The 18,846-nt window shown below is 47.1% G+C and overlaps 1 protein-coding gene across 23 annotated transcripts in view; it reads right to left on the reverse strand.

Moving 5' to 3' along the window:
• adgrl2a (adhesion G protein-coupled receptor L2a) overlaps positions 1–18,846 on the reverse strand; it is a 732,161-nt gene that overhangs the window by 425,349 nt on the left and 287,966 nt on the right. For 19 of the 23 annotated variants that reach the window (XM_080195135.1, XM_080195133.1, XM_080195137.1 and 16 more), the window contains exon 1: positions 8,376–8,663. The exons of 2 other annotated variants lie outside the window; for them this stretch is intronic. The gene's annotated coding sequence lies outside the window, so the exon portion shown is untranslated. Of the gene's footprint in view, positions 1–3,737; positions 3,901–7,349; positions 7,432–8,375; positions 8,664–18,846 lie in introns of those variants that run through there. 2 more of the 23 variants (XM_080195114.1, XM_080195116.1) reach the window with 2 other exon arrangements.

An 18,846-nucleotide genomic window follows, 5' to 3' on the forward strand; every position in this document is an offset into this window, starting at 1 on the left:
AACCTTTTTAACATGAGGCATCCCTCATGTTGGGAAGTGTCTTTTTTGTATAAAATGGGCGCTGCTGATAAAGGCCAGGGCCTACGTTTGGCTAGATCTCATGTTTTATTGGAGACACATGTGCAGAAAGAAGAGGAAAGCGACACTTTCAGAGGCCCCAGTGTCCCAGCACTAAGACTGACTTGAAATGACTGGTTTGAGTGTAGCCACACAAAACAGGGGCAAAAATGAGAGTGAAAGGTTGAATCCCTTGGTGTGGATTTTAATCTTAACATAATATAGCCAGATAGGAATTCAGGTAAGCAACCGACATTTTGTTGAGCAGAGGTTCACTTGTCAGATAGAGATTAATGCCATAGCTGGACAGAGGCGGACACTGCATCCGGGCTCAAACAGGAATAAACCTCATCCCCAGGACCAAAGCCTGATTTAGACATGTCCGTTCAGAGTGACATTTGTCCTCCACGCTCATGCCAGCTCCCTTGAACATTCTTTCAAAGTTGACTTGGTGACCCAGGCAAGCCCCGCCGGCTCTCGTTTCTCATCTTCTGATCCGACTGAGATGCTGGCCCTGACTGAAGGTAGCAACGCACGCACACACATCTACAGGGCCAACACACACAATACCGGCCCCCACCCTCCCCCAGATCCCTCCCCCCCCCCCACCCTCCCCCTGGCACACTCTTCCCACATCTCCCATCCCCCTCCCGGGGTACGCCCCCCAGCTCTTCCCCACCACCCTCCCCAACACGCACACACACATGCACACACGCATGCATGCAAAAAACACACACACACACATACAATAAACCAAGCCACTCAATATCACAGAATCCCTACAGTACAGAAGGAGGCCATTCGGCCCAGCGAGTCTGCACCTAGTCTTCGACAGAGTATCTTACCTAAACCCACCCACTACCCTATCCCTGTTTACCCCACTAAACCTGCACATCTCGAGGCACTAACGGTCAAATTTAGCACGGCCAATCCATCTGATCAGCAGAGTGTGGGAGCAAACAGGAGGAAACCCACGCAGACACGGGGTGGATGTGCAAACTCCACACACATACACATACTGATCCCTGACGCTGTGAGACAGCAGCGCTAACCATCGTGCCACCGTGTTGCCCCATACACCAAAAGATACAGCACACACAATGAGGCTCATGTACTGGACATGCACACATGTCATGGAATGCCATGCGGTCACCATTTCAACACGCTTTTAATTGTTTCAGTGCATCTTTTTCACCCAAAACTAGTCCGAAAATGGTGAAAATTAATAGCTGATGGTCTAACACCAGCAGATAGACTACGAACCTGTCACAAAACCTCATGAATATAAGGCGCCTTGGTTTTTATTCCTTAATTCAAATAGCTACGATAGCCAACATTTCAACATCATGCTGATCAGGCCAGGTGCCCTCTCCAGACAAAACCAACACCAGAAAGAATAAAATCCATTTGACTGAGTTTACGCCCATCCCCACAAGGATATATTTCATTATATATTCATTTCTCTAAGCATTAAGAATGAGGAACTCACTACCATTGAGTACAAACTGGGGAAACAGGGAGGGAAAGCTCGGTAAACACAACAAGGGACAGAAGGCACGGCTCAAATGGCGAGATCATAGAATCACGACAGTGCAACAGCAGGCCATTCAGTCCATCGAGTCCGCACCAAATCCCCGTCAGAGCAACCCCACCTTGCCAGGCCCTTTCCCGAAACTCCACATATTTACCCCGCTAATGCCCCTAACCTGCACATCTTTGGAGAGAATCGGAACACGAGGGAATAGTCACGCAGACATAGGGAGAACGTGCAAACTCCACACACACACACACACACACACACACACACACACACACACACACACACACACACACACACACACACACACACAGTCACCCAAGGCCGGATTCGAATCCAGGTCCCTGGCACAGTGAGGCAGCAGCGCTAACCGTTGTGCCACCGTGAATTAAGACGGCTTATATAGAGCATAAATATTGTACAAAGCAGTCAGGCTGACTGTCCATTTCTCTGGACTCTACGCTATTCAATGTAATGTATGCATCGTAAGCCCTTACAGAATTCCGTGTGAAAGCCCAATACGAAATAACCCTTCCTCCCACTGAAATCCAAAACTGAGCTCAATCAATTTTAGCACATGCACGGATCACAAATCCTACCGGAGAACGCCAATTCCTGGTATCGAGAAACGACTTGTCGAATTGAAACATTAACTTTTATCCTCCCCCCTCCTCTCCACAGACGCTGCCTGACCTACTGAGAGTTTCGTGCTGCATCTTATAATTTCACCTTTCCTCAAGGTAATTAAAAATATTTTGCGTAAAATACAGTCATCACCTTCCCTTTTCCTTTCCGCTTTAGATCCACTTGTTAGAGCGGGCGACAGAAAAGGAAAGATCTTTTCCCGCGTGCGAATTTGCTGTCGGGGCAGTTGGCGGCTCCCCCCGACTGAAACAAGCCCTCGCCGGACCAGCCGCTCGCTAAAGTTCAGCTGCGGTCCTTCTTCCGTCACGCCAAAAGCATGACCGTTTTGGCGGATGCGAGGCTACTCCCACCCCGGCTAAAACAAATCAGCCAACATTCTACCCCCTCCCCCCATCCCCGCAAAAAACAAAAAAAAAAATTTGCGTGAATAAAAACGACTGTCGCTCGACCCATTTGACATTTTGGCGAGAGGCTGCAGCTTTAACTGCAGGGTGTCAGGAAAGCCATTGGATTTCTTTCGTTTCTCTCTCTCTCTCTCTCTCCCCCGCTCGCTCGCTCTCAAATTCTTGAGGTGCCATTAGCGAGCCTCTCAGTTTTTCTTTTAAAAACTCACACGTTGTAAATAACAAGGTTGTGCAGAAAAGACTGCTCGCAAAAGACGCATGGCAAAAATCCTGGAAGCGACTCAGGCACGGGGAGGGAGGGGGTTGGGGGGTTGGGGGGGGAACGTGGGATTTAAAATAAGACACGGCAGCAATTTTGATCTTTCTCAAGACCCTCCAAATCGCGGAGTGAATTATTAATCATAGTCGGTGATGCGTTGAGTCTCAAGTCATGATTGAAGATTACTATTGCCGAACAATATGCTGCGGAAAGTAAGTTATAAATTTCCTACAGCTTTATTAGCAGGATGGCTCCGGGTACCCAGCACTGATTGCGGGGGGGGCTTGCTCGCGAACACTGCAGACACAGGGGCAAAACTGGGCTCTGGCAAACCTTTTGGCCGACGTACCCCAATACAGAGTTGGCCGCAGGTCAATTGGTCGGGAGGTCGAGGGCTTTTTAATTCTGCACACTCCGGGACAGGAAAAAAATGATAAATTCAGCCAGGTCGTGGGTTGGGGAGGCAAAGAGGAGAAAATAAAATGGTAACTGTGGATGTTAAATTTACGACGCTTATGTGACGACAAGCAACAACAAAAAGATCATCCTTGAGTTCCAATTGATTGCACTGCTCTCAGGAAATCATTCTAAATTATTTATAATTTAGAGTCCAAACTACTGAAATATAAAGCTTTGCAGTCTGGAATTGTGTCTTGAAATCCCAAAAAAAACATATGCCAAATTATTCAGCTGCCAGCAGCTCACTTCTTCGAATTAAAGAAAAATAAAATGCCACCACTTTTAACCTCGGATTTCACTGAATTGTCTTCCAAACCGCTGCCAGCTTATGCCCGTCTAAAGAAGCCCCGGATTGACACTGGGGTATGTTACTTACAGGTAACAAAAGTGCATCCCCCCTACCTCGGCAGCAAGTGCTCTCCTTATCGATTCTCCTGGCTTTGCTCTGTCTCTCTCGCTCTCTCTTTCTCTAAGGTGTTCAATCTTTCCAGCCTTCGGTAACGGTCAGCAACTGCACTCTGCACTGCCCGCAGCCCGTCCAAAGCGGCTGCACCTCGGAGCTCTCGAGCCGCCCGCAGCCACTACCTTGCAGCCAAGCTCTACCCGCTTCCTTGCAGGACCGTGGGTGAGGAGGAGCGAGGGCCACACCCCCTACCAACCCCACCCTTGGCTGATTTTCCTCGCCCCTGACCCAGGGATGCTCCGAGCGAACGCGGCGTCTGGGCACTGAGCGAGCTGAGCCCAAACTGAGAGTGTGGGGCGAGGGTGGGGGAGCTTCCTTGGTCTGCTAAGATGAGCGCACCCGATGGCTAAACTCACTGAGCTGGCAAGAGGAGCAGAATGATTATACCGCAAAATTGGCTTACATTTATATAGCACTTTTAACATCCCAGGGCACTTCAGAGGGACGCACGTTGACGTGAGGCACGCAGGGAGGTATGAGGACAGGTTGGTCAAAGAGGCAAGCTTTAAGAAGCGCCCCAAGGAATGGAGAAAATAAAATTAATACGAGAAAATAAAATTAATACGGGAAGATAAAATGAGTACACGTCAATAAAGGAGCATGCACAGAATAGCAATGAGTGATGTGGTCAAAATACAATTATATTGCTTGGAATAATACCGAGAGCCCCTTTAGCCTGTATAGTTAATTGTCACTAGCACATTTGCGCGACAGCTTAATGGCAAACTATTACCCACAGAGCTGGAACAACACTACTTCTGCAACATGAAATACAGCACAGGAAACTCGGGCGGCAGTTAAAAAGGGGTGTGGGAGCAACACAGCTCCAAATAAATCAAGAGGAATGGACAGAGGCAAATATTTAATGAACGGTTCTCTCTCTCACCAAACACCTCCCCCCTCCCCCCCCCGCCAACCCCACTTCAATTCTCAGACACACACAACCCCCCTCAAAATTAAACTCATTCAGTTTAACCAACCAAGCTTAAAATTGAAAGCATTAATGTGAGATTGGGGCATGTTTAAGAGGCAAAAAGTGGATTTTACTCTTCAATCCATTGAGCAAAGGATAGAAGTAACTTTTTTTTGCCATTTGGACCCCATTCCCACCCTTTGTTCTCTTTAACCCCACAAATAAAAAGAGGGGGGAGGGGGAGGAAATCTTTAACCCACCAGAGACAGAGAAAAGTATATATTTTTTTAAAAGCCAGCTGCTTTGTACAGGCGACCTCAACCGATTTAAAATCCGAACAGCTTGTTTGACCAACAAACTGGTCTCTATAGCCCTTGTCCCTGGTGCTTTGAAATACTCCCGGAGATTGAAAGTGACAGTTGACGGAGGGGGGGGGAAGGCAATATTATTTCCCCCGTCCACCCCAAAAGCCAAAAGTTGCATTATGACAATGATTCCCGCTATCTTTGCCCATCTACCATGCCGGTTTGGGAGCAGAATTTGGACCTTTCTTCTCAGAGAGAAAGCGAGGTAATCTGTAGATTATCACTATTAACAAGTAGTTAAGAGTGGTCCCTTCACAATAAACCACACTCGCAGCACAATCACCCCTGCCTCTCCCCCAAGTGCCAAAAAGGCAATAAACATTTGCCTTCTCAAAATAAAAGAAAGCAGAGAAATGGGATCACAGGCTGTCAGTTGATGATGATCCCTTATCCATGTCACAGGGACAGACAGACAGAAAGACAGACAGCCCTGGAGTAAACTGAAGGAGGCCAGCTTTATTTTTAATATAAAGACAAGATGAGGCTTGTTTGCCAAGTTTAAAAAGGCTTGTGCCGCCGGCCTTGCAAAAAGACAATCAAGCCAACAAAATCTTACTCCACCCTGACTGATTCCCCCATTCCCCAACTTTTCAAAAGCACCTTTTTGAGGGGGTGCATGTCCCCCCGCCACCCCTCCCAACCTCAAACCCAGCCAAAAAAAAAACAATTAAACTTTCGGCGGCAAACAACAGCACCTTACAACGAGACAAGAGAAAATCGTACATAACGAGATTGCCCCAACCGCCAAACCACCCCCAACCCCACCTCAGTCCAACAGAGAGGCTGAATGAAGCAGATTGCTTCAAGGAGCGAAGTAGGGATCCAGTCCTTAATAAGTCTGAACATTCAGAACAGAGGACATCAAAAACAAATATGTATTTTTTTTTTGAATCCTCTCTCCCTGACTGTTGCTGGCCATTTCAGTGTGGGTGTAATTCAGGAACATGACACAAAGAAAGAGGGAGAGTTGCTTTGAAAAATGAACTTCTGGAGACAGACAGAGAAACTCTCTCTCTCTGTCTCTCCCCTTGCGGGGAAGGTCATCAGTATTTTTCACCCTCCTCTGAAATCCAACCATTAATCAGCAGCAAAGAATAGGCAAAGAGTTTGCCAAAGGGAGGCAGCTTATAGCAAACACATGGTGGGGGCTTAAAAACTCACATAATTACTAAACAGTAAAAGTTGAGGAACACACACACACGCCTCCCCATTTTGCCTGTTCACACTGACTCCCCCTCCCCTTTCACTCTGCCCTTTGGACTTGCAAAGTTCAGAGTGAACCAGAGAACCCCAGCTGAAGCTTTTTCTCTCGCTCTCTCTTTCACTCTCTCTCAATTGAGCCGGTAGCTGTGAGAAGCTTTGATATGTTAATCCCCCCCCCCCCACCACCCCCACTTCAAACAGGTCAGCTTGGCACACCAGTATTAATTCCGACAATTTGGTAGCGAAGGATAATTCCTCCTCCCCTACCCCCCACTACCAAAACAAAAGTTGGGGAGAGAACAGACGACAAGAAAGCGAGAGACAAAAGGAAAGAGAGGGGAGGGAAGGGAAAGGAGAGAAAAGGAGTGGGGGGGGAGGAGAGAGAGAGGGGAGAGGAAGAGAGGGGGTAGAAGGAGAAAGGAGGGAGGAAGAGAGAAAGGCTCAAGGAGGAGAAGGAGGGAAAAAGGGAGAAGGGGAAGAGGGGGAAGAGAGGGGGCAGAGGTGGGAGAAAGGGGGAGAAGAAGGGAGAAAGGGAAATGGGGGAAGAAGGGAGAAAGGGAGATGGACAGAAGGGGAGAGGGAGTGAGAAAGGGAGCAGAGGGAGTGAGAGAGGGGGCAGAGGGAGAGAGAGGAGGGAAAAAGAGGGAGAAGGGGAAAGGGGAGAGTGGGAGAGTCAAGGGTGAGAGGGAGTAAGAGAGAGGGCAAAGGGAGAGAGGGGGGTAGAGAGAGAGGGGGAGGAGGCGAAAGGGAGTGAGAGACGGGGAGATTGGAGAGAGGGAGAGAGAGAATGGCAGGCACATCAGATAGAAAGCAAACAACAGGTCAGTTGTTGGATTGAATGCTCCCAGACGTTTCTCGCTTGGCCGGAATACAGATTTCAGATTTTCTCAAAGCACACCGTGCTCGCTTTCCCCTCCACACACACACATACACACACTCTCTCTCACACACACACACACACACATTTTAAATCGTATCCATTTAAAACAGCGACTGAACTCAAAAATAATAAACCAAGCGCTCACAGACACAAATAGAGAATACCTTTCAGCCGGGACCCTGGTGAGATTGGGTTTTTTTGCTGCTATCATTTCCCGTCTTTTGAATCCTCAGAGCCAGATCGGAGCTAAAAGGGAAGATTTCGAACAAGGGACTTGGCAAGTCTTTCCGTTTTACAAATGACACAGCGCCAAGCACAATGCAAGCTGTGCATACAGGCTGAATCTGAAACCCAAACTCTCCCCCACATCATGAGCATTATTAAAAAGGGAAAAAAAAGACTTTTAATTAAATAATCCTGGGCTGATTTCTTGAAGTGTATCCTTTATTTCTAATTGCTCCCATTCACAAGTTGCGAGGGAGATGTGAAATACACACAAACACCCACACATACACAGAAATACACACCCACACACACACACACACAGACACACACATAGAAATAGACACCCAGAGAGAAACGGACACACAGAAATAGACACAGAAAAACAGACACACAGAGAAACAGACACAGAGAAATACTCACACAGAGAGAAACAGATACCCAAAGAGAAAGAGACACAGAGAAACAAACACACAGAAATAGACACACACAGAATTAGACACACACAGACACAGACAAATAGACAGAGAAATACTCAGAGAGAAAAAGACAGAGGGAGACACACACACAGAGAAACAGACACGAGAGAGAAACAGACACACAGAGAGAAACAGACATACAGAAATAGACACACACACAGAAATAGACTCTCTCTCTCTCACACACACACACAGAAACCGAATCAGAGAAATAGGCACACAGACAGAAACAGACACCCAGAGAGAAATAGATACAGAGAAACAAACACCCAGAGGAACAGACACCCAGAGAAATACTCACACACCCAGAGAAACAGACACAGAGAAATACACGCACTGAGAAACAGACAGGCGAAGAAACAGAAACAGACACACAGAGAAATACTCACACAGAGAAACGCACACACCCAGAAAGAATCCTAGCTTTTCTATTTCCAAAGCTCTCCCACACTAAAGTCTCCAGACACTGGGAGCAGAGTTCCAGCTTACCTTTCTAATCCAAGGGAGGAAACATGTTGCCAGATCCTGCTGTTTTTTTTTAGTGTGTGGAGGGAAAATGGGGGATTTAAAGGGGGAAGGGGGAGAGGAGGGAGGAGGAGGAGGAGGAGGAGGGGGGGAAAGCTGAGGTTTGGCACCAGTCAGTCCGGCAGAGAAGGGCAGCCCAGGGCAGCTCGGAGACACAGACAGCGGACAGCCAGTTGCAGGATGAATCCGTGCATGCTCCAGTTATCCGAGACACATGAAGAAGCTCTTTTGGAGGGCAGCAAAGGAAGGGGGTGGGGGGTGCTGGGGGGGAGGAATCTGACTTAAACAAGGGGTGCGAGGGAGGGGGAGGGAGCTGGGGAGGGGGTATGCTCTCTCTCCTCAAGTCCAAAAGCAGTTGGAAATGTCCTCGATGCCTCCTCTAGGCTGAGAATGAAGCTTTTTTTTTCCCCCTTACGCTGAATCTGGCCTTTGCTCAGAGAAAGAGAGAGAGAGAGAGAGGCAGCAACTGCTTTTCAAAACTGAATGGCTATAGCCTTCCCCCTCTCTCTCTCTCTGGCTGCTGATGTTCACTTCATTTGCATCTCTCGGGATGACACTTGCAGAAGCAGCCCCCCCCCCCCCCACCCCCCCTCTCCTTTTACACGTTCAGATGCTCCATCCACTGTGTGTTTAAGCTACAGGACAGTGGGGGAGAGAAGGGGGAAAGGAGAGAGAGAAGGGGAGGTGTTACTCTTGCAGGGAGCAGCCTGTAAACACTGCAGGGAGACACAAGGGAGAAGGGCAAGGAGAGGAGGACTGAATGCAAAAGGCCCCCCTTTTTTTTGATGGGCTTGTCTGTCTAAGGAAGTGGGGGGGAGGGAAAGGTGGGGGGGGGGGGTGGTGGTGGTCGGTGCTGGAGGCAAGTTCTGACACAGAGTCTGTGTCTGTCCTGAACTGGAGTTACCCAGATGTTAAAAGAGGGAGAGAGAGAGAGAGAAAACAGATGATAAAAACGGATCATCTGCAGAGCACAGACACCAGGAAAGCGTGTGGAGTTATGGTAAATGTGTCTAAGCACAGTTTATACAATTGTCTCCCCCCCCCCCCCGCCCCCAGCCCCCCGACTGTTTAACTGCTGCAATGTAAGGTCTAAGAGCACCCACCCTCCCCCACCCCCCACACACAAAGCACACCATACCTTTCACAGTGGGAAATCCAACCAAATAGAACGCCCCCCCCCCGCCACTTCCCCAAATAATATCTCAAGTTTATGAGGGTCATCTGGACTCGAAATGTCAGCTTTTTTCTCTCCTTACAGATGCTGCCAGGCCTGCTGAGATTTTCCAGCATTTTCCCTTTTGGATTTCAGATTCCAGCATCCGCAGTAACTTGCTTTTATTTTGTCAAGCTTATTTATTGGGCTTATATTAACACTGCGCTGATGTTATTGTTAAAATAATTCCCCTAGTCGCCACACTCCAGTCCCTGTTCGGGGGCTCTGAGGGAGATTTTAGCACGGCCGACACACACCTAACCAGCATTGTCTTTCGGACTGTGGAGGAAACCCAAGCAGACACAGGGAGACCATGCACATTCCGCACAGGCAGTGACCCAAGCTGGGAATTGAACCCAGGTCTCTAGCGCTGCGAGGCCGCAATGCTAACCACTGTACCATCATGATGTCCTTGCCACAATGCAACTCTTCCAAGTGCAACAATAGAAAGCTGTATGCAGTTAATAGCAAAGGCTCGTTGTTAACAGCAAAGGCAACCCCCCCCCCCCGCCCCCCACCCTGCACTGCTGTGGAATGAAAGAGTATACCTCTTGCTGATTCCTCCATGTACGAATTTACGAATCAAATGGTGGGTAACATCAAGGCCCAGGAGAAAGGTGGCTGCAAGTTCTCTGGACAGTGGGTGGGTTTTTTTTGGGAGGGGGAAAAGAGAAGCCAAGAATCTGGCACAGTGGTTAGCACTGCTGCCTCACAGCACCAGGGACCCTGGTTCAATTCCAGCCTTAGGGGACTGTGCACAGTTTGTATGTTCTCCCCGAGCCTGCGTGGATTTTGTTTTCCAGGTGCTCCAGTTTCCTCCCAAATATTAAAGTTAAGGTTTATTTATTAGTCACAAGTAGGCTTACATTAACACTGCAATGAAATTACTGTGAAAATCCCCTATGTCGCCACAGTCCAGCGCCTGTTTGGGTACACTGAGGGAGAATTGAGCATGGCTAATGCACCTAACCAACACATCTTTTGGACTGTGGGAGGAGACCAGGCCACCCAGAGGGGGACGCACGCAGGCATGGAGAGAACATGCAAACTCCATACAGATAGCGACACAAGACAGGAATCGAACCTGGGTCCCTGGCGCTGTGAGGCAGCAGTGCTAACCACTGTGCCATTAGGTAGATTGGCCTTGCTAAATTGTCCCTTAGGGGATTAGCAGGGTAAATAGGTGGGGTTAAGGGGACAGGGCCTGATGAGATTGTTGTTGGTGTGGACTGAATGGTCTACTTTTGCACTGTAGAAATTCTATGATTTTAATCTGCGAGACTGCAACTTCAATATTGCTTAGATATAAAGCAAAACAAAGGAAGTCCCTCCTTAGGCTGGAGACTTTAAACCGCAGCCCCTGTCCGTTCTTTCAGGTGGAAGTGAATGGGTCCCAGGGTGACTGATGCACACTGCTGGTATCCTGGCCAATAATTAACCCTCGGCCAGCACCATTGGTAGGTTCTCTGATCGTTAACCACATTACTGGCAGAATGGGTAGGGGACTGTCTGCTGGGTACAAATAGGCTGAGGCGAGGAGCTTTATCTCTGTCTCAGAGGGTCTTTGGAATTTTCTTTCCCCTCCCCTCAACCCCACCCACCTTCACCCCCCTCCTCCATGAGAATTTAGCATTGCCAACGCACCTAACCAGGTGGATTCTTCGATCTATGCGGGGTCAAGACTCACAGGGAGGGGAGACAAGAATGGGTGCTGCCATCTTATTGACTGGCAGCATTGGCTTGATGGGCCAAATGGCCTACCCCTGCCCCTAATTCTTGGGATTGCCACCTTTCCGTACAGCGCCACATAATGACTACACTCCGAAAAGTACTGCCTTGATGGTGAAATTCTTTGGGATGTCTGGAAGTTGTGGATGGTGCGATATTAATGCAAATCTTTCTTAAGAGGCTGTGGAACTGTCACTCATTCTTTTGCACCAATCTAGTACGGGGTGGTGGCTTTCTCCCCATTAAACTGTCTTGCAAAGGACACTAGTGTGTGTGTGTGTGTGTGTTTCTGTGTGTGTGTAAACTGTCTTGCAAAGGACACCAGTGTGTGCATGTGTGTGTGTGTTTGTGCATGTGTGTGTGTGTATGTGTGCGTGCGTGTTTGTGCGTGTGTGTGTGTGTCTGTGTATGTTTGTGTTTCTGTGTGTGTGTAAACTGTCTTGCAAAGGACACCAGTGTGTGCATGTGTGTGTGTGCGCATGTTTGTGCATGTGTGTGTGTGTATGTGTGCGTGCGTGTTTGTGCGTGTCTGTGTGTGTGTGTGTGTGTGTGTGTGTGTGTATGTGTGTGTAAAACAGTGAAATAAAAGTGCCCTAGATCAAAAATCCAAAAGGGTTTCATTGATTTGTAATTCCTCTCACCCTATCAGATTTCTGCCTCTCCTGGAAGTCCTGCCTCACTAATTTGGCCATGATTCCATTCCCATCAGGGACTGATACCACCTCGCAAAAATGAACAGTTATCCCCGAGCGGGCCCAAGCACAAACAACCTCTCATGTGGGCAATGCAACTGCAGGAGACATGACAGCTGAGCCAAGGTCCTGTCCTTGTTCAGTATCTATATGCACACACTTTCCAGGCAAAAAAAAAAAATCCAAGCATTGACCCTTTTTCGAATTAAAAAACCCACAGGACAACAGTTCCTGGTCCACTGTCATTGGCAAGATCTTGAGCAACCAGAGTCAACTTATCAACCAATCAGCACTCTTTTCCCATGCGGTATAAATTGTTGCTCCCTTTGACATTTGGTATTCTTGTAATTGTCCTGATGAGTGCAATTTTTATACTTTTCAGTAGTGGACACTATATCAATGCAGAATAGCAAACGGTTCCTCTTCTCCTATCTCCGAGACACCCCTTGAGACTCTCGTCAAGCTGTCCCAGTTGAGATTACCCTTACCTCACTGACTCCATTCCAATATCATTTTCATTCCAGGTAATACTTGCGATTGTAACCTTTGGGTCATAGGACGATGCAGCACAGAAAGTGGCCATTTGGCCCATCAGGCCTGTGACAGCTCTTTCAAAGAGCAGTCCAATTATTTCCACTCCCCGCTTGCTCTTTCTCCACCCGTCCCGTAGCACCTAAAATTCCTTCTCCCTTCAGGCATTTACCAGCCGTCTTTGGAAGTGGCTTTTGAATCTGCTTCTGCCGTGCTTTCAGGCAGCACCTTCCAGATCACAATTTGTTGCATCAAAAAAAACTCATGTTGCCTCTGGTTCTTTTGTCAATTATCTTAAAAAAAATGACCTTCTACGCTTTATTTTAGTGCTTTATTCAGCTTTGCTTTATCATTTCTCCGCTAGCTTTAATTCAAAATGCAGCTACATAACTATCTGTGCAAACAATATAGGCTCGCCACATTGTCCCCTCATCATTCTTTCCCCACTCCTGAAAAAAATCGCAAAACTTACATTCCCTTCCCCCTCCAACTTGAAATCTCAAAATCTTTTAAAATTCAAGCTTGTCTTTACTTAATCATTTACCTCTTAGCTTACCTGCCCCTTTCTTGTAACATAATCCCAACCTTTACTGCTCCCTCACACCAATGGACCTTCACCTTGGCGAGAGAGCACAGGGATGTAATCTAATCGCCAGGGCTCTAGATAATGGTTATAAAACTACTCAACGCTCCGACTTTGTCATTCTCCACATTATCTGAATCCCTCGATTAGATAAGAGTCTTCGGAGGTCACAGGCCTGGCAGTGGGAAGCAAAATGTTGCTGCTCTTTAGTGTGGTCAGGAGACTCTCCATTGGGAGTTCTTCTCTTTAATTCTGATTGTTCTGCCCTTTCAATGATGTCCCTTTTCAAATAATTATTCAAGCTATGTTAGTCTGCATCAGTAGCTGTGCTGAAGCCTTCTACTGGCACATTGCGGGGAGCAAAATCTTCTAAATTCTCCCTTTATTCCAATGATAGTCAGACCATAAAACAAAGGAGCAGAGTTAGGCCATTCAGCCCATTGAGTCTGCTCCACCATTCGATCATGGCTGATATGATTCTCAACCCCATTCTCTGCCTTTTTCCCGTAGGACATAGGTTTAAGGGGAGAGATACAAAAGGGTCCAGAGGGGCATTTTTTTTCATACAGAGGGTGGTGAGTGTCTGGAACGAGCTGCCAGAGGCAGTAGTAGAGGCGGGTACAATTTTATCTTTTAAAAAGCATTTAGATAGTTACATGGGTAAGATGGGTATAGAAGGATATGGGCCAGCTTAGGGGGTTTTAAAAAAAAGGGCAGCATGGACAAGTTGGGCCGAAGGGCCTGTTTCCATGCTGTAAACCTCTATGATTCAAACCAATCATGAGCTACCTATCTCTGTCTGAAATACACTCAATGACTGGGTCTCCACAGCCTTCTGAAGCAATGAGTTCCATTGATTCACCGCCCTCTGGCTGAAGAAATTCTTCCCCATCTCGGTTCCAAAAGGCCGAGGCTGTGTTCTTGGATCCTAGTCTCTCCTACTAATGGAAACATCTTCTCACATTTAATCTACCCAGGCCTTTCAGTATTCTGTAAGTTTCAGTGAGATCCCTGCTCATTCTCCTAAACTCCATTGAGTACAGACCCAGAGTCCCGAAATGCTCCTCATACGTCAATGTCCATAATGTGGATGACTGGCCAACCAGTAGAAATAATCTTTCACTATTTACCCCTCAAATCCCAGCATAACTTTAAACCCTTCAAATAAACTTTCTTTAATCTTCTCTATTCTAGTGGAAAGGTCTCAGCTTTTGATTTGGGTCTTCATTCTTCTGAATTTTAACCTCAGCGCCCAGTATTTGCTCCAGAAAATCTCCCATCGATGCCTTCCATAGCTGGAATGTCCTTCCAGAGGGCTGGGTGGTCTCATGGAAATGTACATACCACTTTCAGATAATTTCCATCAGCCATGTATATCAAAAATGATAGTGCCCTGAAGTTACAGAATATTATCATGGATCACCATCTGGGGATCAATGATATATCCCCGTCCTGCCCCAGTACTCTTGCAGTTGTGTTCAATTTGGCACAGCGACACAATGGTAAGCATTGCTGCCACATAGCACCAGAGATCTGGATTCAATTCTGGCCTTGGCTGACTGTGTGGGGTTCATAGAATCCCCACAATGCAAAGGAGGCCATTCAGCCCATCGAGTCTGCACCGACCACAATCCCACCCAGACCCTATTCCCATAACGTCGCATATTTACCCTGCTAATCTCCTTGATACTAAGGGGCAATTTAGCATGGCCAATCAACTTAGCCCACACACCTTTGGGCTGTGGGAGGAAACCAGAGCACCCAAAGGAAACCCACGCAGACACGGGGAGAACGTGCAAACTCCACACAGCTTGTGACCCGAGGCCGGAATTGAACCCAGATCCCTGGCACTGTGAGGCAGCGGCGCTAACCACTGTGCCACCATGCCGCCCTTTGGAGTTTGCACGTTCTTCCTACATCTACAAGGGTTTTCTCCAGGTGCTTCAGTTTGCTCCCATAGTCCAAAGATGTACTGGTTAGGTGGACTGGCTGTGATAAATTGACCCTTAGTGTCCAAAGATGTGCAGGTTAGGTGTATCGGCCATGCTAAAATTGCCCTTTAGTGTCCCAAGATGTGTAGGTTAGGTGGATTAGCCATGGTAAATGAGCAGGGTTACGAGAACAAGGTGCAGGGAGGGGCAGACAAGAGCCAGTACCGACCTGATGGGCTGAATGGTCTCTATCTGCACTGTAGGGATTCTATGGTTCTAAAATATGTAGCAATTGTCGAGGCCCAGTCCGAGCAGGTATTTGTTTTAAAAGGAATAGAAGATTGAAAAAATGTTGAAAATAATAAGTTGAAATGCCAGAGAATTCCACACAGATAATTAGTGAATTGAAACAGAATGTACAACCATTGTCCATTATTACAAAAGCAGAGATACAAAAGACAGAGAATTCAAAAGCTCAGACTCCGTGAAGTAGCAACAGCTCACTCGCATTCACATTCTCTCTCCACTGTTCTGTCTCTTCACCTCTGATCTTCTCCTCTCCTTTTGCCCTTTCCTTTTTGCTCCATGTCCCTCACCAGCACATCCTTCCTCACATTCCCTCTCCCTCAGCTCTCAAACCGCTACCTCATTGGTCCTAGACCAATTATCCCGGGTTCTCGAAGTGCTCAAATTGACTCAATGCATGCTGTATCACCAGAAATGAAGCAGTGCTTAAAAAGCTACAAATCCCTTTTGCTTTTTGATGGCTTTAAAATGTGTTCCCACTTGCAAAGATCTAGATATCCGTGCTTTAGATCTCACTGCTAGAAATCTTTAAGGAGATTATGAACAAAGGACAAAGAACATTACAGCACAGGAAAAGCCCTCTGGCCCTCCAAGCCTGCACCGACCATGCTGCCCAACTGAACTAAAACCCCCTACTCTTCCAGGACCATATCCCTCCATTCCCATCCGATTCATTCATTCATTTATCAAGACTCCCCTTAACAGTCACTATTGTATCCGCTTCCAGTACCTTCCCCAGTAGCGAGTTCCAAGCACCCACCACTCTCTGTGTAAAAAGACTTGCCTTGTTCATCTCCTTTAAACCTTGCCCCTTGCACCTTAAACCTATGCCCCTAGTTTTGGATTTCCGCTCTGGTACACTGGCATTGTCTGGGCACAGTGAATAGCACAAATGGGGAAGATTGGAGAATTCCCAGTAAACAAACCGATCCAATTTTCTAAAATGCAATGTGCTAAGTCGTTCCGGAACTGTATCATTAGGGTGTAATTCCTTTCACTGTGCTTTCATCCAAAACATTCCACTTGAGGGGTTGGCAGTGGTATTGTCATTCGACAAGTAATCTAGAGACCCCAGGGCAATGCTCTGGGGACCTGGGTTTGAATCCCACCATAGCAGATGGTGAAATTTGAACCAAATAACAATCTGGAATTAGCAGTCTAATGACGACCATGAAGCTATTGTCAATTGTCGGAAAAACCCATCTGGTTCACTAATGTCTTTTAGGGATGGAAATTTGTTGCCTTGACCTGATCTGCCCAATACATGACTCCAGGGCTGCAGCAATGTGGTTGATTCTTAAATTCCCTTAGGGATGGGTAATAAATGTGGGCCCAGCCAGCGACGCCCACATCCCAAGACTGAATCAAAACAAACTTCACAGTCTCCATCACCTCTTGTTCACTGGCCGACCAGCCTCTATCGATCCGTTCAATCTCTCGCAACCCTTTTGTTTTGTCTTGCTGCTCTCTCCCCACCTTCTGAATAAAAAGGTTCCATACCGTGCCCACTGGAGTGTAGAAGAATGAGAAGTGACCTGATGCAAACATATAAGATCCTGAGGGGGTTCGTAAGGGTAAAGGCTCCATGGATCCTGGTGACTGTAGGCTGCCCACCATTTTGAGCGAGGGAGACCTGACTGATGGTGAGTTAACCTGAGATCTACCATAGCTCAGATGAGGGTCAACGTTGATAAGGTGGGGCCTTCATGAATAATCTCAGCCAGTGCAGGATTTGAACACATGCTGTTGGCATTACTCTGCAGTGCTAACTAGCCCTCCAGCCAACTGAGCCAAACTGACCCCTTGTTGCAGAGAATAAAGCCAGGGAGCACAGTTTAAGAGTAAGAGGTCTACCATTTTAGACAGAGATGAGGAGGATTCTTTTTCCCTTAACGTGTTGTTAGCATGTGAACCTCTCAGCCCCAGAAAGCACGGCAGGCTGGGTCAAAGAATTTATTCAATGTAGAATTAGATTTGAGATAGACAAAGGGAGTCAAGGTAAGATGAGATGGAGGGGATGCAGACGGCAAAATGGAGCTGAGACCATAACCAGATTAGCCATGATTGAGTGACAGAACAGGCTCAGAGGGCTGAATGGCCTCCCTTGCCCCTAAAGCCAATGTCCCTGTATATGTTATTCAACCTGCAAATTTACTTATCAGCAGCAATTGCGTCTGTGCTGGAAAATTTTTTACATTTCAAGCTTTATCAGACATCAGAACTTAAATCAGTGAGATTCAAATGTTTGTTAAAGGAGCAGGACATATTGAAAATCTCTCCAGTTCAGCAGCAGAAGCATAGCGAGCAAGCCCATAGTCACTTTAAAAAGTCACACACGTCATCTGACTTAACTCAAGAACAAAGCCATACGTGGTCTGCAAGCGCTTTATTAAGTTTATTTACTGCCAGAAGTAGGCTGACATTAACACTGCGAGGAAGTTTCTGTGAAAATCCCCGAGTCGCCACACTCCAGCGAGTGTTTGGGTACACCGAGGGAGGATTTAGCACGGCCAATTCACCCAATCAGCACGTGTGTGGGAGGAACTGGAGAACTCGGAGGAAACCCTCACAGACACGGGGAGAACAGAGCAGATTCTGCACAGTGACCCAAGCCGGGAATTGAACCCGGTACCCTGGCACTGTGAGGCAGCAATGCTAACCGCTGTGCCATTGCACCATGATTAAATTGAATGTGCAGTCCTCACAAACTCTAAAACACTGTAAACTTTTTCGAGGGATGAATTAATGTCAGAAATTATGTGGCAAAGTGAACGTAATGTTTATGACAAATGCATTTTACCTCATACTCCAATGATTGATGGATTAATAGAATTATCCCATTAAATATAGTTCCGAGGCAAAATGTATTAAGACATAAAAGGGGTAGATTTTGTTATGTTTACATCCAAGTCAAATTGATCCTTTTTTAAAAGATCCTCTTATTTTGACGTTCGGCGAACGTGGGTGTTTTGAGTGATTTGCCGCTGATGGGGCTTTCATCCTGGGGGTTTCGACGTGGGTTCCTCAGAGAAGATCACAACACAAGATCAGATTTAGAAAACCTTCTGCCCCATTACAGATGAGCTTTCCAACATACCAACCCTGCCGCCTTCTCATTACAGAGTCAGTCTGTCTTTAAGACAGTCTGCGATTCTGGCCTAAACTGCCCTTGCCGGCAACCCAGTTTTAAATCACCATTATCTCAGCAACCAGACCGACCTGATTGACATCGGTACCCTGGAGTGTTCAGCGTACACTTCATTTTTGGCCCTTCTGATGACGCATGCCTGAAGCCTCCCATCTTTACCGCACCTTGGAACCTGCTAATTAACTCTTGAAGGTGCAGAATGACAATGTGTAATTCTGCAGTACAAGAACGTCCCTTTATCTGGCATCTCTAACAAGGTAAGATGCCCCCAGGCACCTCACAGGAGCTTCATCGAGCGACATT

The sequence above is a fragment of the Carcharhinus amblyrhynchos genome, chromosome 9 (assembly GCF_965287045.1).
Source record: "Carcharhinus amblyrhynchos chromosome 9, sCarAmb.v2.hapA, whole genome shotgun sequence".
NCBI lineage: Eukaryota > Metazoa > Chordata > Chondrichthyes > Carcharhiniformes > Carcharhinidae > Carcharhinus > Carcharhinus amblyrhynchos.